This window comes from Nannospalax galili, unplaced genomic scaffold (assembly GCF_000622305.1).
Source record: "Nannospalax galili isolate Female #2095 unplaced genomic scaffold, S.galili_v1.0 scaffold52, whole genome shotgun sequence".
Taxonomy (NCBI): domain Eukaryota; kingdom Metazoa; phylum Chordata; class Mammalia; order Rodentia; family Spalacidae; genus Nannospalax; species Nannospalax galili.
The window spans coordinates 5,765,599-5,788,903 of record NW_008334003.1 but is presented as its reverse complement, the minus strand read 5'-3'; the positions used below and the strand labels follow the sequence as shown (position 1 = coordinate 5,788,903).

General features: G+C 39.0%; 2 pseudogenes; one reads left to right on the top strand and one right to left on the bottom strand.

The window, feature by feature from the left end:
• Nucleotides 1-1,747: 1,747 nt before the first annotated feature.
• LOC103730698 lies at nucleotides 1,748-6,483 on the bottom strand (annotated as a pseudogene).
• Nucleotides 6,484-21,701: 15,218 nt separating this feature from the next.
• LOC103730672 lies at nucleotides 21,702-22,263 on the top strand (annotated as a pseudogene).
• Nucleotides 22,264-23,305: the final 1,042 nt, after the last annotated feature.

Genomic DNA, 23,305 nt, shown 5'->3' with positions numbered 1-23,305 from the left:
TTTGCTGATGTTTGTGATGTTTTGTCAGATCTCTTTGGATTACCCACCTGATATTGCTTAGTTGTTCCTTGTGATTTCTTGTGTGTATTTATCCTTCTGTTTGTAAATAACTAAATGGAGCTGAAAACAAAAATTCTGAGTGAAGTAACCCAGGTTCAGAATGACAAACAGTCTCAAATGTTACATGTTTTCTCTCATTTCTGGATGTTAGCCTTTAATCTTTAGATACACACATTTTATTTAGAATACCCATAGAGGTCAGAGAATCAGTAAGGGGCCATGAGACGATTTCATGGGAGGAAATTGCATAAAGAGAAGATGGGGGGGACAGGGTAGAGGAGGGAATACAGGGAGTGATAGCTAACAGTAAGACTTTTTGAAAAAAAATATGTAGAAACTTCCAGAAACACACACACACACATATTTAAATGTAGCTATAACGGGGTGACAATGTCCCTACTAGACACCTCAGGCTAACAAATAAAAGGCCCAGTGTGTGGAATGACTAATCTCTTTTGAAGTTCTTAGCCAGTGAGGTCCCATAGGAGCCAAACATTACAGGCTGCTGTCAATGCTCTTGGTTGCCCTGCAGACCTATTTGCTGAAGACATTGTATACCTGAGTCACAGACCATGAAGAAATCAAGCTGGTACTCACCTCAAAGCTTCACCCCTTCTGGCTAGCTTTCACAATGTTGGGAGGTCCATGCATGTTACTGGAGGACAAAATCATCGGCCTTACCCAGCTGTGAATCCTGTGAGCTACAATGACTGACCTGCAAAAACATGGCCACTGGTACAGCAGTGGCATGAAACTGATATTCTAAAGACAGGATTTGGAACAGCTGACCTTCCTAAAACAGAGACCTCTGGATAGGCTGACTAGATGCACGGGATGAACAAGTACTGGAGATCGGCTGGGGTGCCGACAACACAGTGAACAGGAGCAGGGATAACAGAGTACAAGGGCTCTATTGGGGGGTGCTATGGGAGGGTGCCATCTGGGAAGTGGGTGTATAGATGAATAAGATGGTTTGGGATGTTCTGTGTGATACACACACACACACACACACACACACAAAATTAACACATTTTAAAAATGAATTATATTTGAGGAGGAAGCATAGAAATTTACATAATATTAATTAGTAGAGGTGAAACATTACCATTGAAATCTACCCAATGACTTTATATCCATACACAGGTGCCAAGGATCTGAGTGCAACCAACTATGACTAGTAATAATCAGATACATACAGATTAGAGATGCATGTGCCTATATCTAAGTGTTATTAGCAACAACAACGAGTGTTTCTGTAAGAAACAGTATATTTTAAAATGAAATGGAGATCTTTTTCAAAGGTTAAAAACATTCATTTTTGTGTCTTACAGGGTTTTTACTGAGTTCAGTATTGTATAACTGTATTAATTCAACTGTGAACCTAAAAATTTTATAGCTGCTTTTGAAAGAGATGTATGTTTGCTCTGGAAATTGTTGTTGAATATGTTAAAGCTGTAATGAAATGCTTCTGAAAAATAAAAACAACCAAACAAAGAAAAGTGAAAGTAATATTTGAGAAGTACTGTGTTGGCCGCGTGCTCTTTACCGAGCTACCCTTATCGGACCAGAAGCAGAATCACTTCCTTGGCTGGTTGATGAAGCTGCCACAGAAACACTGAGTCTCAATAATCATGGAACACAGGGAAAATGGAAGCTAAAGATATTGAAAAACAGAAAGGCCACAGCTTCAAATTCCAACAAATACAACCTGAGCGACTCTGTCAAACAGCAGCGGCCTTTCTCAACTTCTCCTCTCTGTCTTTGGGTTCTCGTTGGCATTCTCTCACCCTTTCCTTTCCACGCTTTCTGAGATATCTGACTTCGGATTTCCACATCTGAGCTAAGCTCTGATGTGAGGAATAAGCCTTAACCCGAGTTGTAAGGATTTTCCACAGTTCCTTCATTCTTTGCTTCTGCTTAGGATCAGATTTCTCTCTTCTTCCAGCATTTACCTTTCCTCCACGTTCTTCTAATTGCTTATTCTGTCCTCGGGAACAGGGTTCTTCTAACTGCCTCTGCTGTCCTCGGGAACAGGCGGTAGGCATCGGAGGCACGCAGTGACAAGGCCTGGGCTTTGCACAAGCACTTCCTACCGGTGACTTCCACCTTGGAGAGAGGTGAGGCCAGCGAATTTCTTTTAAGTTTTCTTCATCGGCTCTAAGGTCTGCCAAGATTTTCTGTCTTTTAGCAGATTCACCGGAGGATTCATGAAGACAAACGGTTTATGGACTGTTGAGTGTTTCAAAAAGCTGCGTTCTGAGAAGGGCTCCTTTCTCCTCTCAGGGAGGTCTTCATCACCGGAACTCTGGCACCTGCACTTGTGTTTACACCTCAACTTTGCAGTCTGTCCAGGACCTCTGGGCTTCCTGAAATGTCTGTGTGTTGGCCCACAGGGCAGAGACAAATTGTGTAAGACTTTTTGGGCTGTCGGTGGCATCCTAATGTTTCTATAGAATGCCTCCTCTTCTAACTTGTTCCTGGTAGGTGACCCGTAAATAGACTGAGATAGAGGTCTGGCTCTAAATTGCTTTGTTTTCTTTTTGGCCTTAAAAAAATCTCTCAGCTGCTTTTCTCAGGCTGCACGCTTCTGTTCCTCCCTCTCGATAAACGAAAATGGCCTCTGGGAAGCCAGAAGAGTTTCCTTCTTCTTGGCGGCCCTCCACGGCTCCTCGTCCTTTTTGAGCATGTCTTGGCACAGTGGCAGGAGGATGTGCGCGGGAACCGGGTTGGCTCGGAACTTCTCACACTCCAAGTCGTCTTCCTTCCTTCCTCAGCAGCCTCTGCCCCGTTTCCATCTCTGACCTAGCTCTCATTTGGAAGGGCACAGGTGTTGTAACGGTGGGCGTCCGCTCTTTTGGTTTCTTCCTTGTGTTTTCAACTGCGTGGAAGTCAGAATCCTCAGACTGAAGAGAATCTTCAACACAGAAGTTGGTCCACATGTTGCCGATGAGCTCCCTGGCATAGCTCATCATCCCGTCTCTCCCAGGACGCTCTTTCTCCAGGCTGGTCAGTTCCTCTTCAGAAGTAAGCAAGGAGAAGACTGGCCCAGGCACTCATTAGAGTGGAAAATGTCAGAAAACTTCACGGCATTCTTACATGTTACACATTCGTCCTTCCTAGAAAAGTTGGCGTTATAATCAGTCTAAGGCGCAAGTCTCTAGTACAGACCTGCAGCCCTGGTCTCTGGAAGCATGGTAGCCTGTGAGTGGACCAGCTAGACCAGCTCGGCCAGTGAGGTGCCGGTCAAGTATGAAGCCCAGCTGTTTTCACTGCCTGCCACACAACACATTAGTCCAGGCGGAAGAGGAAAAATTCCCACAATGTAAATAATAAAACACCTAAAAAAGAAATTTAAGAAGATGCTATGAGATAGGAGGGTGTCCTAGTTTGTTTCTTCATTGCTATGACAAAATACTCTGACCATTACCAACTTGGGGAGGAAAGGGTTTATTTAGCTTACATATCCCAGGTCACAGTTCATCTGGGAGCCCAAGATAGGAACTCAAGGCAGGAAGCTAGAGGCAGGAGCTGGAGCACAGGCCATGGAGGAATGCTGCTTACTGGCTTGCTCCCCTGGCCCCCGCTCAGCTTGCTCTCTTATTCAACACAGGCCCACCTGCTCAGGGGTGACACCACCCACAGTGGGCTGGGCCTTCCCACATCACTCAACAATCAAGAAAATGCCCCACAGACATGGCCACAGGCCAGTCCAATGGAAGCAATTCCCCAGTTGAAGCTCCCTCAACCCAGGTGTGTCAAGTTGACACTAAAGCTATGCAGCACAGAGGGCTTCCCATGTTCATGGGTTGACAGAATTGTTAAAATGGCTGTAGTAGCAAAAATTATCTACAGGCTCTGTAATCCCCATCAAATTCAAATGACATTCTCCTCAGAAATAGAAGCGGAGATCTGAAAATTAATATAAAAATGTCAAAGATCACAGATAGCCAAAGTAATCCCGATTGGGAGTATTCCTGGAGGTATCACAATATTTGATTTCAAACTCTAGTACTGAGTGTTAGTTACAAGTCTTGCAAGGTACTGGCATAAAAGCAGATAGTTAGACCAGTGGATTAGATGCTCCAGTAAAACACAGCAGACAGTAGCAGGGATATCAGAGTATAAGGGATCTAGTGGGGGGAGGGAGGCTATGGGAGGGTACCATCTGGGAAGTGGGTGTATAGTCGAATGAGATGATTTGGGATGTTCTTAAAAAAAAAAAAGAAAAACAGTTTCGTACACAAACTTGACTCAATAGGCTTGAACATATAGAATCGGTTAAATCCTGTGGGTGGATTATGGGGCGTTACAGGTAGAGAACTGAGCTAAGGAGATGGCTCAGTCAATAACGTGCTCGCTGTGCAAGCATGAAGACCTGAGCTCTGTCACCGCACGATTCAATAAAAATAAAAAATAAATAAAATAAATAAAAATAAATAATAAAAATAAATAAATAAAAATTTCTGCACAAGAGAAATCAACGTCGTGAAGAGAAAGCGTACTGAGTAGAATAAAATCTACAAGAATTCTTTCAATAGGGAAGTAATATCCATAATCCATAAAGAACTCAAAAAATTAAACACCAAAAGAGCAAATAATGCATTCAATAAAGGGGCAAATGAGTTGAAAAGACGCCACTTAATCAAAGAAATGAAAATGGCCAGGAAATACTTGAAAAATATTCAGCATCTTTTATCAATCAGAGAAGAAACACAAATCAGAAATACTTGGAGATACCATCTTAGTTAGAGTGGCTATTTTTTTATTATTATTTTTATTTTATGTGTATGCATGTATTGCCTGCATGTAGGTAAGTGCACCCATGTTGTGCAATGCCCTTGGAGGTCAGAGAGGCTGTCGGATCCCCTGGGACTGGAGTTACAGACAGTTGTTAGCTGCCATGTGGGTGCTGGGATTCGAACCCAGTCTTCTGCAAGAACAGCCAGTGTTCTTAAGCACTGAGCCATCTCTCCAGCCCCCAGAATGGCTATTATTAAGAACACAAGTATAACAAATCTTTGTAAGGAAATGAAGGAAAAGGAAGCTTTATGCTTTGTTGGTGGGAACATAAATTAATTCTTACTATATGGAAATCATTATGGAGAGTCTTCAAAAATTAGGTATAGAACATGTATATACTTTAACTGTCCCACTTCTTGGTATATACTGACAAGTACCAAAAGCCAGCTTATTATTAGCCTTGCCTACACACTCATACTTAGCATTACATACTTAGCATTATAAGCGGTGGAATCATTTTAGGTACCAATCAAGAGATGAACAGCTAAGGAAATTATGGCACACATAGATAGTGGAGTTTATTCAGTCATAAAGAATTGTGGAATCAGGTTTGTTGGAAACAGATGGAATTTTTATATGAAGTTAATGAGTTAGCATCACAAAGCCAGGTATTGAACCTTTTTTCTCATGTATGGAACCTGGGGTAAAAAAAGTGGAAATGAAAATAAAGAGGATTAAGAGAAAGGGAACGGGTGGGGGGATGAAGATGGGATGAGGAAGAGTCCTGAAGAAGGTGAGCATGATCAGAGCACACCACGCGCATGCTTACGCATGTCACAATGAAACTGTTTCCTACAGTTACTCTACACAAACGTACGAAAGGCAACAGCTTGATTTCTTTATATAACCAGGACTCTTTCCTCAAACATTCTCTTAGGTAACAGAACCAGGCAACTGTATGAAACCATGAGCTGTAAGTGTTATACCTGTACGGCACTAAGCGGATGTACTAGAAGAATTTTTTTTTTCTTGAAGAACAAACATTCTAGTAGGGACAGAATTGTAGAGTTCTATCTAAAGATGTCTTTTCCTGGTCTAATATAATGCCGTGACTGTGCTGAGATTTGGCAGTAGATTCTCATCACTGAACCTAAAGAAGCATATTAAAGAAAAGTGTTTCCATGGGCATTAATTAGAAAATATTGATTGTGATGTTCTTAGAATTCCCCAAGGAATATTTTTATTTTAAGCGTTTTTTTTTTGGCTTTTTAAAATAGAAAAATCACTTTGCAATGAACTCATAAATACGAACACCCTACGGCAAGATTAACAGAGACACTCAAACCTTAAACCTTAAACGAAGACGTGTTGAGGTGTACAGAGCTTGGACTGGGCAAATATTTGTTTGGAGAGTGTCTCCCTGTAGCCCCAGCTGGCCTGGAAATCACTATGGAGACCAGACTGGCCTCGGTCTCACAGAGATCTTTGCCTCTGTCTTTGCCTCCCAAGTACTGGGATTAAAGGCATGTGCCACCAAGCCCAGCCCTCGGTTACATTTTTATGGACGTATTCACCACACACATAAAAAAGAAAAGTACATGACAGCTAAAACTTGTAAAACAATTATCCTGTTTCATAGCTCATCTGTTCACCTGCATACTGCCCTTCCTCATCATCTACCATTACCCTTTCATAATCACCAGTCTAAATATTGTACTGTATCCACAGGTACATTTATTACATATACATTGTATAGGCTAAGGTCCACACATGAGGAAGAATATGATGGTTTTTTTCTTTATGAGATTGGGTGACCTAGCTTAATTAACATTATACATTCTAAGTCCACCCACCTTCCTGCAAACTTTCTTATTTCATTTTTAATTTAGAGCTGACGATAGTCTATTTTATCTATGTACAAGATTCTCATTATCTATCCATCTGTTGATGGTTGTCTAGGTTCATTCCATTTCAATAGAGAAGCAATAGACGTGAGTGTGGAAGTATTTCTATGGTAGGGTATCAAGTTCTCTGGGTATATGCCCAGGAGTGAAATAGCTAGGTAGTATGGTAGCTCTAGTTTTAATTTTTTGAGGAACCTGCAAACTGATTTCCACATGGTTGTATTAATTTACACTCCTACCAATAGTGAAAGCATGGAATGAAACATTTCACACTCTGAAAGTAAATAACTGTGACCAAGGACGCTACACCCATCAATGTTATCTTTCAAAACTGATAGAGCAATAAGGATATGTCAAGACAAACATAATTAAAGCAATTCATAATAATCAAGCCAGAACTGCAAAAAATTCTTAATGGAATCTGTGAGGGAAGAAGATAAAAGTATAACATCTTCCACAAATCTTCATGGATGTGTATATTTCAAAAAAAGAAGAGGGAAACAAAGCGGACCCAGAAAAGAAACAACCACATCCAACACAGCAACTCAGCAAACTGGGCAATCTCATGCAGGAGAAGGAAAAGAATACTAGCGATTGTTTGTTTTGACAGTTGTTTGGTTGTTTTATTGTGTGTGTGTGCACCGGCTATGACATGCATGTGAAATTCAGAGGACAATTTGCAGGAATTAATTCTCTCATTCCATCATGTGGGTTTTGGGGATTAAATTCACATCATCAGCTTAGTGGCAAGTGCCTTCACCCACTGAGCCATCTTGCTAGTCCATGGCTATTATTTTAGAATCCATGACATGAATAATAATCGCAATTGATATATTTTTATTCTTACTGCCAAAGAGAATCATTCATCATGTGGTTCGGTTTGCACTTTAGCTTGAAACCCAGAATCAAGCTCCATTTCATAACTGTGCAGCATTCATTAACTATTTATTCACAATTTGTTACATTTATTCTATATTGGACTTTTTCCTCTGATTCTAGAGGTCTATATATTTTCGTAGCTTGTCAACTATATCACTTATTAGTCCCCTGAAATATTTGTGGAATAAAGAGGTTAATCTATAGAGAAATTCATAAGTATCAGTTTGTATCTTTATCATGTAACACTTGAACACCTGAGTCAGGAGTATTCTACATTGATTTTTTTCTATTAGAAGAAATCTTTATGATGTTATTTCTAAGTTTAATTGATAAATCTGTGCCTAATGCAAGAAGGTTACCCTTGAATACTTCCCAGGGAGATAGTTGGTTAGAAATAAAAATAACAGTTGTTGATAAATATAACACAATTAAATTTTCATCCAGAGTTAAAGAGGTAGCTATTTCTTTGTCCAAACATAGAGAAATTGATTTATGCTAGTGATTCTATTGTGACTAGACAAATAATTGTTAAACATCTGAATAATATTTTATAGTCAGAGACCCTAGGCACTAAGAGACAGAGTTACACCCAATATTTTGTTTTCACTTCTGAAATATTCACTAGTGAGACTGAATTTGCATTCTATTTTCTCTGTTGTAGTTATTTAGTACCCTGTAATAAACTGTTAAGCAACTGTGGTCAAGTTGTATGGGCAGGAAAATTTGACCTTAACTTTCAGTTGACACTGTATAAAAGACTTATTTTAATCTTTATCATACTTAAAAATTTAGTTTACTGTTGTTGTTGTTGTTGTTTATAGGGCTGGGAATTGAACTTGCGGGCCTCATCACATATTAGATAAGTACTATACCATTGAGCCACAGCCCCAAGCCCTATTATCATCCTTAGTCTATTTGAGTCCTCTTCTCTTATCTCCTAATTTTTCTTTCACTCCGTTTCTCTACCTCCAAATGTAGCGATTCAACAAATGTATTATACACACACACACACACACACACACACACACATATATATATATAATTTTTTACCTTCCTGTTAAGAATTTTAGGACAGTTTTGCTTGTATTTCATATATTTTATGTCCCCAAATCTTCCCTGTTCCCCCAGGACATCCAAGGGCATATGACGCAGTTTATTTTCAATACCAGGACAGGCAATTATGTTGCTAAATATTTTGTTAGTAAATAACCATGAAATTTTTTTCTTTTGGTTCCAAAAATATTTCTTATTGTGCCTTCTAGCTTTTATCAGCAGATTCTATAAGGTTCCCCCAATTTCTGCCTGCTGTCAACTCCAATGTTAAAGCAACATATTGTAGGCTTTATTATGGTAATTATGCACTTAAAAGTACTGTGAAGAAGGTGAGAACAGACTAAATGACATGATCTATGTCAATCTGAGCAAAACACATTCGGGAATCATTGTATTATCATTGTGCCCGAGACCGGCATGTGTCCTCACTCTTGACCTGCATCCCAGAGTGGTGGAGTAGAATTCATGTCTTCACAATGACAGTGTAACAAAAGTCATTGCGTATAAGTCATTGCAAATTTCATAGCCTTTATGGCTACAGCATAATTCAAAAGCTCTTCAGGGAAAAGATCTCTGTGATTTTTCAAAGGAAAAATGCTTGCCATCTATTGAGGCCATGGAAATTTCCATGAGTACATAGAATGTGATCTTACAGTCATCTGAGTCTTCAAATGAGGTAGCACCCTTCAGTGATTAAATATTTGAATACATAACAGATTTGATTTCCATTTCTATGTGTATGACATTGGGTAAATTACTGTACTCCTCAAGGTTCTGTCATTTCATCTAGAAAATGGGGACAGTACTCCATTGCTTCATGGGACTATTGAGACTTCAATGAGAAAACAGTGGTTATCCAAGGAGGCAATTTTGCTAAAAGGGGACATGTGACAGTGTGAGGGTGCATTTCTGATTGGTGCCAAGGGCAGAGAGTGGTAGGTTGGAGGCAGAAACCAGTAATGATTCACAGGAAAGTCTTTGCAACAAAATATTTTCCCCAATGTCAACAGGGTTGTTAAGAAAAGAAAAGCCCTGAGATAAAGCAAAGTACTTTTAAAACATAGTTCTTGTTATACAGTAAAGGTCAAAAATAATTGTCACATGTAATATATTAACTGTAAGAATATTAACAGTCTGGAAGTATTTTTCAATTATTATATTACAAATTAACCCCAATTTTACAAGTTCATTGTAAACAAATGTGTTTGACGATAAATCTATAACTGTAGAAAAATCATTGTCCTTTGAGATGATTTCACAATGATACTCTGCAGATCCCTCTGTAGTAATATCAGTGGAGTGGAAGAGGCTTCAGTTCTCAAAGTTGCCTAAGAATTTTTACATGATATGCTTTGATTTATGGTAATTATTGTCACCATACAATGTCCTTCAGGCAGGATTTATAAAATTATATCCATTTAAAATGTTATAGAACTATGTAACGAATAAAAGCAATTCTGTGAATACTAAATGCATTTACCAAGAATAAATGGAACAGCTCCTAAGACACTGTTGCAATCGTTCAGGAAAACAATGTGTTTTTCATGGCCTTGTGTCATGACAATGAAACGGAAATGTTGTTGGATAATGAAAATGGGAAATGACAACATCTATATCTTCTCCAAGTCTTCCATAAAAGTGTCACTGTCTTAGTTATCTCCTTTCGTCAGTGTTCAGGGGGAATCTGGAATCTCGTCAGGAATCCAGTCTTACTAATAAGAAGCTGTATTTAGTTAAAAATGAAGGCCACGATGAATTTGGATGGAGAATAGCTTCTTGTGTTTGTGAAAACGGTGGCAGATACTTCTTTTTTTCACTGAATTTTTGCAAATTAAATACAATGTATTTTAATCATATTTAGATCCCCTCCTCTATCTGTACCTTTACTAATTATTATATATATTAGTACACACACACACACATATATATATCACTATAGAGTTAAATTTGTGTCCCCAAATACTCTTTGGTGTGGTTCCATGCATTGGAACCTGGTTAACCTACCAAGAGTCCCACCATTAAAAGAGATGACTCTCCCTTCCTAGCAGTCATCAACTGCCAATAATTTGTCAGGGAGTGTTGGAGGTTCTTACCCCTTCCACATGTGTATGCTAGGATTTTGTCCGTCTTGAGGTTAAGTGGAACTTGTGCATGCTGTCACCACTGCCTGTGAGTTCATATGAATAACTTCTGGAAAACTCCATTTCCTTGTGGCTCTTACAATCTTCCTGCCTCCTCTTCCTTAATGATCCCTGAGTCTTGGAAGGCCGAAGAAGTTTGATATAGATGTCCTATTCAGGTTATTCAGGTTACGCACTCTGAAGACTCTTATTCTCTACACGTTGGCATGTTGTGGGACTCTGGGTTAATCTTCAGCTGCTGCATAAAGTAGCTTCTTTGGTGAGAGTTGAGAGATGCATTAATTTATAGGTATTAGTCATCAGGAATCAGTTTAATTCTGTATTTATCAGAATAATAGTATTAGTCTCTACCTTATGGCCTGTGACCTGTCTAGCCTCAGTTTCATAGGCCCGATATCAGTGTCAGGTATGGCCTCTGTCTTATGAAGTGAACCTTAAATCCAATTAGAAAGTAACAGTTTGTTAGTCCATAAAATATGTGTCACTATTGCACAGTGGGCATATCTTGCCAGGTCAGTTGTAGCTCACAGGATTCCCTGGTGGGTAAGGCTGATGATTATCTCTTCTGATGGCATGCATAGCACCTTCCAGCTAGCCCATAGAGATGAGGCTTTGAAGTCAGTACCACTTTTATTTCTCCTTGTTTGTTCTACAGTTCATGTTTGCGGTGTCTTCATCAATAGGGTTGTACTGTCAAGTTTTGGTGGGTAGCTAAGAGCAGGGGCAATGGCCAGTGCTGTTTGGTGATCTAGGGCACCCCTGGTCAACAGCTTCAAGAGAGGGAGTCCATTCCTCGTATTGGGTTTTTACTTTGCTCGGCTGTGATATCTAACTTTAAAATCTTAAATGAACATATTTAAATTGGAAAATCTAGAAAGATCAGGAAATTAGTAAATGACCACAGAAGGAGCTTTAAGGGAGAGAGATAGAAAGCAGTGATATAAAGGGGGAAACTGGATTAACAGAGTAGGAAGGCTTAAATGAGGTGAGGAATGGGAGGGTGGGGCACAGGAGGGAGTACAGGGAGGGATGAGTAACACTAAAGGTCTTTATAAAATGCCATATGAAAATCTATCTTTATAGAAACTTCTGCAGGTATACACACATACTTTATAAAAGGAGGTTAAAAAAATTACCTTATACCAGAGGTGCATTGCCCTTACTAGGCAGATACTCGACTTCTAATTACCACCTGGTGATCATGAAATATGCATTTTCTGGGCATGAATATACTCATTAGGAAAATGAAAATTAAAAATGCTTTAAGATTCCATCTTGCAGGGCTGGAGCGATGGCTCAGTGATTAATAGCACTGGCTGCTCTTGCAGTGGACCTGGGTTTAGTTCCCAACACCCCACATGGCAGCTAACAACTATATATAACTCCAGTTCCAGGAGAACTGATGTTCTTCTGGACTGTGAGAAATGCATGCGCATGGCGCACTTACGGGCATGCAGGCTAAACACTCATAAAATAAAAATGATATAAAAAGTTAAGAAAATATTTCATCTTACCACAATCAGAATGACTAAGATCAAGAAAATGACTGACAACAAATGCTGGAACAGATGTGGGTAAAGGGGAGCCTTCATTTAATGCTAGTGGGATTCCAAATTGGTGCAGTCACTGTGGAAATAAGTCTGGAGAATTCTCAAACAGTTAAAAAGAGATCTTCTATATAACCCATCTCTACCACTCCTTGACATATGCCCAGAGGGCTGGATACTACTACAGAGATACTTGCTCAGTCATGTTCACTGCCCCTCTATTTACAATAGCTGGGACATGGAAACAACCTAAGTGTCCCTGAACTACTAGATGAGTAATGAAAATGTGATGCATATGTACACAATGGAATTCTATTCAGCTCTAAAGAAAAATGAATTCATGAAATTTGCAGGTAAATGGATGGAACTTGAAAACGTATTTTTGTGAGATAACCCATATCCAGAAAAGCAGATGTTGCCTGTTCTCTCTTGTTTGTGGATCCTGTTCTTCTGTTAATACAGACTAGCGTGCAATGTTTTACAATTCAAATCTGAAAACCACCAACAAAAATTCTTGAATATATAGGCAATTGTAAATCTGTATCCAGTTGGAAAAGCTGGATTCATGAGAGTAGTTTTTGCTCTACCACTGCTATGACTGGCATTGAAGCCTTTGTGATGCAAGTTAAACAAGCTACTCCTACTTGCATAGATATTACTGGACTGGAAGTCAAGCTCTGACCTGTTTCTCATTGCACCCATAAATGATGGGTCCATTTTCATAGGACAATTTGGAGACAGAAACGTCTGTCTTCCCAGCACAGCTCAACTTAAGAAGCATGAGAATTCATAGTACATATGTATATGTATATATATATATATATACACACATATACATACATATATATTGCTCATACCTAGCTTCTTAAACTACTTGAGAAAAATCCGTTGCATTACTTCTTTAAAAAGAATAAAAATAAGGAAATGAATCTTTAGTTGTACTTAAATCTCACTGGGCAAAATAGAATCTGTTTAGTCTGCAGTAATTTGACAGCTTCAACTTTTAAATTTGTATCACTTTCTGGTATTGAATTTAGAGCCAAGTTCTTAGATTTTCTTTTGTTTTAAGATAACTGCACATATTTTGTTGTATAATTAGTACAAAATGTTCTCTCTTGGTTTCTGTTATTTAATTTAGCAAAATTCTTTAAACTAAGATTTATGTTTGCCAATATTTTTTTCCTTCAAAAGTAGGGACATTTATGCTTAGTCTTGGTTATTCTGATTTCTTTTCATTCTTCTGAAAGGAGAATTTACCAAGGTAACAGTTCAACTTTTAAGCCTAAAGAGTACCTTCTTTTTGTCTTGCTTCTCAACTCCTGATTTCTTTTGTTTACTATTTCCTTTGTCTCAATATCAGAACATTCCCGGGATTTACAGAGAAGTAGGAGAGGAGGGAAAAATAGTTGGGGAAAGGTTACTTTCCAGGACTCTTTCCTGAAACCTAAAGCTAGAGAGCGAACACTGAATTCTGTGAAGACTCTCCGCTTTTCAAGGAATCTTGTTCATGACTTATGTTCTTGTTCATGGGCAAACGTTTTAAGTAATGAAAGCAGATCTTTTATGTCCCAGTGTCTTCCGTCAACACTTCACATCCACGGCCTCTTTTCCCTTTTCCCTCCACACCCCTACATCTACAGACTGGTTCTATGATTCACTCAAACCCTCATTTTTCCTTAATAACGAGCACACATTTAGAAAATTATGTTCTTCCATATACTTATTATGTTAAGCAGTGAGTGAATTTCAAAGATTCTCCAAAGACTGGGCTGGGAATTGCAGAACAGAATGGAGTGAGTTTAGTCCTAGCGCTCCGGCAGAAGGGTGGCTCAATGACAGAAAGGGATGAAGCCACTACTTGCGTTGTGTATGTCAGTTCTGTGGTATACTTAGATCAAGAAGTGTGTGTGCGTGAGTGCCTGGGCGTGTGAGTGAGCGAGTGTGTGTGCGAGTGTGTGTGTGTGTATTATTCTCAAAGTAGAGCTGTTTAAAGTTAGTCTCATAGTTTGGTCAATTCCTGCCAGTTTTATAACTGACTCCTTGAAAATAGGAAAGCCTCCATAGATTTCAGGAAAGTGGTAGACAGTAGATCGATCAAGTTCACAAACAGATTCCTTTAGGAAGTAGGGCCACAGAAGGGGAATTATTCTGCCCTGAAGGTATTGCATATGCAAAGCACTCAGGCAATCTTCTTGCCTCTAATTCTGTATTCGCCTAGCATCTCTATGACTATGCTTTCACATCTAATGAGGGTCTGTTGATAAGACACAGGATACTCCAGTCATGTGATCCTGAATACCTACTATTTCTATTGTCGATGAATTAATTGATAAGTTTATGTATCAGTCTCTAAAATGGACTTCTCTCCAGATCTGGCATATTATTTTTCTGAGCCTGTATAATTGAAGGGCAGACCAGAATTGGGATGACTTCAGTAAAGGAAATGTCCCTTCACAGTCTCCTGGAAACCTGCCTGCCTGCTCTGTGGGGACACTATCAAGTCTCTGTGTTCCTTTATTTTGAAATTCTACATTTATAATTAGAAGACAGAACTCAACATATAAAATGTGTTCTGTCGCCAGTGTTTGCCTCTTTCCAGATAAATGTGCAGATTTTTAAAAAAAAATTTTTACTTCTCTCCTCATGTTCTTGTTCAAAATCTTAGTGAATCTTGCTGTTGAGTTAGCTGAGCTTAAGAACTGTTTATTCCAAATATGTTGAAAATGAGGATGAGCAAGGTTCCGTTGATGATGGAGAGAGCCGGAGGAGAAAGACAAGTTTACCACATTTTATATTTTGTAAACTACCTTTTTTTCTGCTTAGTTAAATATATGTGATGGTGTTTATGTTGACATCCAAGAGGGCAAAAACAATTTAGGTATTTTGTTAATATCTAAGTATGTTTTATACAAAGAGCAAATAAGCATAAGTTCATGAATATGTAATGTTGCTAATGGCATCTGAAATTATTTCTAGTTATCATTAAGAAGTTTCTGCATGGTTAAAGCTGCTTGTTCCTGGTGAAACCGTTAGGTTTCATCTCTGTTCATCTCTGAATCACCTTCTAGATCCTGCACTTTGTGTCTCTTCATTTCCTGGCATCTCTTAAGAACTCCAAGATTTGGAAGGACTAATGTGGGAAACATAATCTCTTGCCCTTCTCTCTAAGGATAGGAACCTGTGCCATAATTCAAGATTTAATCGTCCTGTGATGGGGAGATTCCTCAGGACACTGATCAGGATTTAATGAAGAAATACTGGGAGGTTGTATAGCTCATGAAAACAGCAGAATAGTGGTAGAAACTAATGGCCCAGGTATAATAATCCAAATAACGTTGCTGCTTTTTCCTCTTTATTTAAGTCATTTTTCCCTATGTGGTAAATATAACCCACTTGTTCTAGTTTGCTTTTAATTTCTGTGACAAAATATCCTGATCAATCTGGAGGCAGGAGCTGGAGCACAGGCCATGGAGGAATGATGCTTACTGGCTTGCTCCCCTAGTCCCTGCTCAGTCTACTTTCTTATACAATACAGAACAACCTGCCGGGGTGCCACCACCCACAGTGGGCTGGGCCCTCCCACATCACTCAACAACCAAGAAAATACCCCACAGACATGGCCACAGGCCAGTCCAATGGAGACAGTTCCCCAATTGAGGCTCCCTCTAGCCGGGTGTGTCAAGTTGACAACAAAAGCTGTCCAGCACAGGGCTTTTACTCTAGAGAAAACAGAAACATTTTCATCTAGTAGTTTTTCCTAAGTTTTAGAATATTTTTTCCCTGGGGCTGGGGAGATGGCTCACTGCACTTGCTCTGCAAGCATGAGGACATAAGTTCAAATCCTCAGCACCCACGTACAAAACTGGCATTGCTGTACGTCCCTCTAACCCCAACATTAGAAGAGAAAGATAGGTGGATCCTGTGAACTCACAAGCCAGCCTGTTTAACGGAAATAGCAAAAACTTTTAGGTCATTGAGAGACACTGTCTCAAGGCATCAAGGCAGAGAGCAAAGGGGGATGTCTAACTTTCTGTTCTGCTCATGCACATACAGTGGGCATAGCCACACTTACATGCATGCATAGCACACACACACACACACACACACATAAACAAATAATAAATATTTTAAAGTATTTTTGTTTCCTATAGCATATGTACATATACTTTGAATTAGTACTTAAGGTTTAAATGCATACTTCCAATGTAAATAGTCCCGATTCCATAATAATAAAGATTGCTATCATTAGCAACTTCCAAACTTTTTGTGACATTTTATGATTTAGAAAGCACTGTCACATATTATTAGCAGGGAAAAGTAACATTATTTGTTCTAGATTTGAATTAGAAAGTAAAATTATTAAGGCGGTGAATGGCCAAGTCCAAAATCACATCATTTGTGATGTGAGAACATTAAGTATATGGATGAAGTGAGGACAAGATGACGTCATCATACTCTGCTGAAATGTTAAAACGAACTCAGCACAGTAAGCAGTAGGAGACGATGCTGGGGGAAGAAGGATAAAAAGGTCCATCCAAACCCACATTACGTTCATTCCCTCAGTTATTCACTGCATAAATAATGAAGCCCCATTTGCCAGTTATTGGGCTATGTCCCAAATTACTGTCGTAAACAGCCTGAAGTGTTTCCAGTCTTCACTGAGATTTTAGTCTAGTGGGGAGATAGCCGTTACCCTGTGAGACGACTGTTACAAACCGCCCTAGAAGCTGGGAGAGAAATTCACTGAGGCGCTGTGGAGGCAGAGGAGAAAAGCTCCTGCCTTAGAGTTCTGCAGGCTGTTCCCACGTCCCTGAGGGCGGATAGCATTTCAATTGTGAAGTATGAAATGAAGTCTCAAGATGAGGGGAGTTAAGATCCACCCGCTCTTGGAAAGGGAAGAGTCCATGAGTATGTAAGGAAACATGCCATTGTTTTTGCATTATACTTTATTGATTCTTTGAAAATTTCAAATAATGTATTTTGATCATATTTAGACTCCTTCCCCATCTCCTCTCAGATATCCCTTCATCTCCCTACCCACTCCCACTCCAGTTCAAGTTCTCTAACTTTTTAAAGGCCAATTGAATCTAAATTATGTTCCCCAAATACCCCTGGGTGTGGGGTCCATCCTCTGGACTCTCCCTCTCCCTACAGCTATCATTTGCCAGTATTTCCACAGCTGGCGCAGGCTCTTCATGCCCACCGCCCTGTGCTCAGTTTTCATCTGGCTTCTGCTTGTGTAGGTCTTGTGCATGCTGTGTATTCATATGTTCAACTTCCCTCTTGTGTCTGGAAGACACTGTTTCCTTGTGGTCGTCCACCACCTCTGGCTCATAAAATCTTTCTGTTCCCTTTTTTGAGATGATCCCTGAGATTTTGGGGGAGGGATGTGATATAGATACCCCATTAGGTATGAGCACTGTGCTGTCTCTTAATCTCTGCATATTGACTAGTGAGGGTCTCTGTGTTAATCACTATCTGCTATATAAAGAAGCTTCTCTGGTGGGAGATGATTTATGGGTATAATGATAAGTCATTAGGAGTGGTTTAATACTATGTCCATTTAGCAGAAAAATAGTAGTAGGTTCTCTCTGCAGTTTGTGACCTGTCTAGCTAAAGATTCTTGGTCTTGTTAACAATGCCAGGTATAGGCTCCATCTTGTGAAGTGAGCCTTAAATTGATTCACAAAGTCATTTGTTATTCCTATAACATTCATGTCATTAGTGTATCAGCGGACCCATTCTTCCAAGCCAGTTGTTATAGCTCAGAGGGTTCACTGCTGGGTAAGACTCATGATCACTTTTTTCTTCTAGTAGTATACATAGTACCTTCTAGCACTATGAAAGCTAGCCTGTGGCATTAACAAGGAACATTGCAGTTATACCTGAATAAAGAATCAGCCTGACTATTAGCCTTTAGTTTTATGGCCAAGGGTGAACCGAGACTCTAAGAACTCCTTGTTCCTTTTGATGTCGCTCAGAACTGTGCTCACAAGTTGGGCATCACTTATGTCTTTATTAAAACAGCAGCATCTCCAGCATCTATTGAGGAAGTCTAAGCTAGGATCTACCCTCATCTCATCAGAGAATCATGCCCTTTGATCCCTAGGCCTAAAATACCACACACACACACACACACACACACACACACACACACACACACACAACACCTCTCTCTCTGCACACACACACACACACACACACACACACACACACACACACCAGACTTCTTTCTCTGCCTATTCTCACTGCTTTCACTGAGTCTCTCTCTCTCTGTCTCTGTCTCTCTGCTTTCAGTGCTCTGATATGTTAATCAAGCACCCTCACATTCATTCAGTCTCTTGGGTGGAGGGCAAAGGGGGGGGGGTCCTGAGGGATTAAGGTCTTATGCCTAAATCACAAGAGGGGCACATGGCTCAGTGAGCTTGTTTACATTATAAAGGGTAGCTTTTTGGTGCAAGGTGAAGTAAAAGTTTGTAGCCCAGACTGTCCATATTTTAAGTAATTCCTACAAGTACCAGCATGATTTCTTCATGTTCTACAACTCAGGTATATAGTGAGCATCAATAAAGTCTTACCATCAAGTTCTGGGTAGCCAAGAGCAATGGCATAGCCAGTATTGTGTGTGGGTCTATGTCCCCCCACACTCTAGGCCAAAAACTCCTAAAGAGGCAGTCCATTCCTAACATTAGGCTTTTTAGTTGCTAGCCTGTGATGTCTGATAGGGGCACTGACCCTTCATTACAGGGTAAGTCCATTTAAACTCTTTTTATATATGTATATGTATATATTTTAGGAAGCTTCTGCAGTAAAAGTCATATGACTTTTTCAAAAGGCCTTTAGTGTTAGTTATTCATACACCCTCTTCTATCCTGCCTACTTATCTCATTCCCCATTAACCCTTCCTATTCCATTAACCCCAAAGACAGAATACAGAGAAACGTGCTACTTTGAAGAATTGAAAGACGATAGCAATCAGGTAACAGAACCTTTGTGATAGTGGTCAGGTGGTATTTGCGAGAGAAAGAAAGTCATGGAAAATCTTGTTGATTATACTGTTGATTTAACCTATCAGGAGATGAAAATTATTGAATAAGTTAAATCAAAGGCATAAGTTGATCTAGAATGGGCTCTGCAAAAGGCTAGTCTGAAGATCTAGGTTCAGCAAGACACCATAAAACTTTCCAGCATAGAGCAATAACAGAGCAGAACATCTCTTAAAGAAATTAAATGGCAATTAGAACCCTCTTCTAGAATAGCATCTAGGCCCCATGGTTTCACTGATAGATTTCATTCAAAATTCAGTGAAGAAAATTATTAATCTCATCAAAAAAGGCTTTCTCAACAAGAACAAACGTTTTAATGAAGTTTTATGAAGTCTTCATAATCCTGATACTAAGACCATATAATTTAATTACAAGAAAGTTATAGCCCAATATCCCTTCTGAAGATAGGTACAATATGAAAAAATTGTAAGCAAATTCATCATATAAATTCATATAAATGTTGAATGAAGCATTCCAAGTGAAGGCTGTTCCAGGAAAGAAAGGTTGTGGTAATATTTTAAACAAAGGCAATCTAATAAGTCACATTAGCATGTTAAAGGCAAAAACTTCTCAAGACCATCTCAATGCAGAAAAAAAAATGGAGAAAATGTAACAGTTATTCATAACAAAACCTATCAAAATCATGGGCAAGAGAGAAGTTCCTCAATATGATACAGATATTATCAACAAAAAAGCACAACTCTCACCTCAAAGGGGATAAGAGATAGTTTATTCTGGAGCCAAATATGAGTGACCATGGCCCGGGAATCCCAAATTCCATGGAAGCAATTTTATGGAGTTTTTATAGTAACAGAACAAAGAAAGTCAAAATTGTTCAAGTACATTGGTGGATGCATTCAGTAGGCTGGCCACGGCAAAGCAGGGTGTTTTTACTAAAGTTCTCAGATGCTATCTGATGACATTCTTATCTTTTTGATTGGTGGGACCTGGTGGTCTGTTAGGAACTACCTTACAAAAAGTTTTTTTTTAATCTGTCAATCATAGGATGTTAGGTCAGAAACAGAGGTGGGCAAGGAAATGGCTATTTTGAGACTGAAGGTGGGCTGAGTAAGTGGCAGTTTCTGAAGCTGTCACATTGATTTAATATTCTCAACTGGCATACTGAACATATGGCCAGGTTAACACAGCCTGTTGGAGTTGGGAAACTTCCCTTTTAGTTTTACTGTGAGCCAAAAGGGAGTAGGGCTAATTTAACAATTTTATTTTACATGAGAACTTACTTATAAGCCAGTTTGATACCAAGTAAACTAAAAAAACACAAACAAAAACATTAGTTCATGTCACAGTAAATACATATGCAATAAAATATAAGAGATTAATAACCACGACTTTGTAATTACTCTTTGCTGAGGATATATCTCCTGTACTTTTCATTATGAAAAGAAAACTTAACACAAAGGTCTTTAGAAAACATATATATTCATTGTTTTATATGTAGTCTAGTTTTAATAAAACCTTACATTTAATAGTTTTATATTAAGAATATTTTGACAGAAAAATGATTTTGTTACCTTTGACTATTGCACAATTGAAATACAATTTTAATTAGTATTAATTGGTTTATTTAGAACCTGGTTTTGGAAGGAAAGCCTAATCAAAATCTTTGTATATAATATTAAAATTTATAGCTTACTGATTTTAATGAATACCATTTTGTATAAACAATTAGTATTTATAGGTTTTGTGAAACATTTCATAGACCTAAAGATATTATAATGGGTTTTTAAATGTTTAGAATACTCAGTTTTATAAGATAGTATTTATTTATTGTGCCTGTTAATATACTAGCAAAACGCATTTATAAGCCTGTGCATATGTATTTTAATCAGGCATACCAAAAATAAAATTAACTAATAATTTAAGCACAGAATTTGAAAAAGAATGAAAAAAATCGAAATGGCTACAGCTTGTTAAAAAATTGTTTTGACACAAATAACACGTGAAAAAAATTCCCATAAACACACATTACATGAAATTTAGGTTCACCCAAAGTGGGAAGGTAGAAAACTATCTTTAGCTCTTTAAGATGTTGAAAGGCCTGGTGACCTAAAAGAAAGGCGAACTTTGCCATGCAGACTTAGGGTAGTGTCTCTTTCTCTTTTCAAGAGTTAAATTACTGAGGGGTGTTATAAATAAAATCCGAGACTCAAGGACCCTGTCAATACTGCACAAAGAACTCATGGACAAAAGCAAAATTAATTTGGTAAGGCAGATTTTACTTTTGCATAGGAGTGCATTGCAAGTTCAGCCAGATTCAGTTTAAAAGGATCAGCTCGGCTCTTTCTAAGCCGGTGCTCTGTAAGGACGAACATGCTCAGCCCCAGTGCCAAGATCGTGAAGCCCAGAGGGAGAAGCCCGCATCTCTGATGCCATGCTCCAGGTCAAGATGAACTCGGACCTCAAGGCTGCAGCTTCCGGACTCAACATCACCGCAGCCAAGGAAATTGAAGTTGGTGGTTGGTGGATGGAAAGCTATCATATTTTTCGTCCCAGTTCCTCAACCAAAATCTTTCCAGAAAATCTAAGTTCCTCTAGCACGTGAACTGGAAAGTTCAGTGAGAAGCACTAGTCTTCATTGCTTAGGGGAGGAGCCTGCCCAAGCCAACTCGAAAAAGCCTGACGAAAAATAAGCAAAAGCGTCCCAGAAGCCGCACCCTGACTGTTGTGCAGGACGCCATTCTTGAGGACTTGGTCTTCCCAAGCCAAATTGTGGGCAAGAGGACCCGTGTGAAACTGGTTGGCAAGCCAGCTCGTTAATAAGGTTCATTTAGACAAAGCACAGCGGAACAACGTGGAGCACAACGTTGAAAGTTCCTCCGGTGTGTATAAGAAGCTCGTGGGCAAGGATGTTAATTTTGAATTCCCAGACTAAAAAAAGAAAAAGAAAAAACAACTCAAATGGAGGAGCTGCAGTGCCCTAGGCAGGATCAGAAAGGCACCACAGCCTTTCCATAAACACAAGTCTTACGGGGGTGTGGTGAGATTAAAAGATTAGAATTCCTTATCATAAAACAAGCTCTAAGATTTACAGGGTTTGAAAGAATAGACCCATATTTAATATTTCCTACTGGGGGAGATGCCTTTACATATCAAACCAGCAGAGTTCCCTCCTCTAAGCTGTTAGCCTAAGTGATGGGAAGGACACTAAAGGAAACGTTAGGACGCCAGGTTAAGAATAAATAGTTTAAAGGCACATGTTGTAAGTAGCTCATTTTGTCCCAGGCTGTTCTCTTGGAGACAAGAGACTGGCTTTGGCGGCTGTGGGGATCAGCTCTTAGGGCGAACCCCAGAAAAAGCCACACTATTTTATCCAACCCAGGTATCAGATTATGGATGAGTCTATGGGATTTTTGAAAATTATTTATTTAATAACCACATGATTAGAAGAAGCATCTCATTACAGCATTAACATGTTCAATAACAATTTCCAGAGCAAAGATGCATCTCTTTCAAAAGTGGCTGTAAATTTTTAGGTTCACAGTTGACTTAATACAGTTATACAATATTGAACTCAGTATGAATCGTATAAGACATAAAATTGAATGAAGTTTTAACCTTTAAAAAAATCTCCATTTCATTTTAAAATATACTGTTTCATACAGAAAAACTCATTTTTAATGCTACTAACACTTAGATGTGTGTACATGTGTCTCTGATCTCTATGTATCTGATTAAAGTCATCAGGTAGATTTCAATGGTAATGTGTTTCACCTCTACTAATTAACATAAAGCAAAGTTTTATGCTTCTTCCTCAAATATAACTAATTTTTTTGTTGATTTTTTTTGTGTGTATTTCACACAGAACATCCCAAACAATCTTACTCATCCATATACCCGCATCCCAAATAGCAGCCTCCCATAGCTGCCCCCCTCCACTGGAGCCCATATACTTTGTAATCCCTGTTACTGTCCAC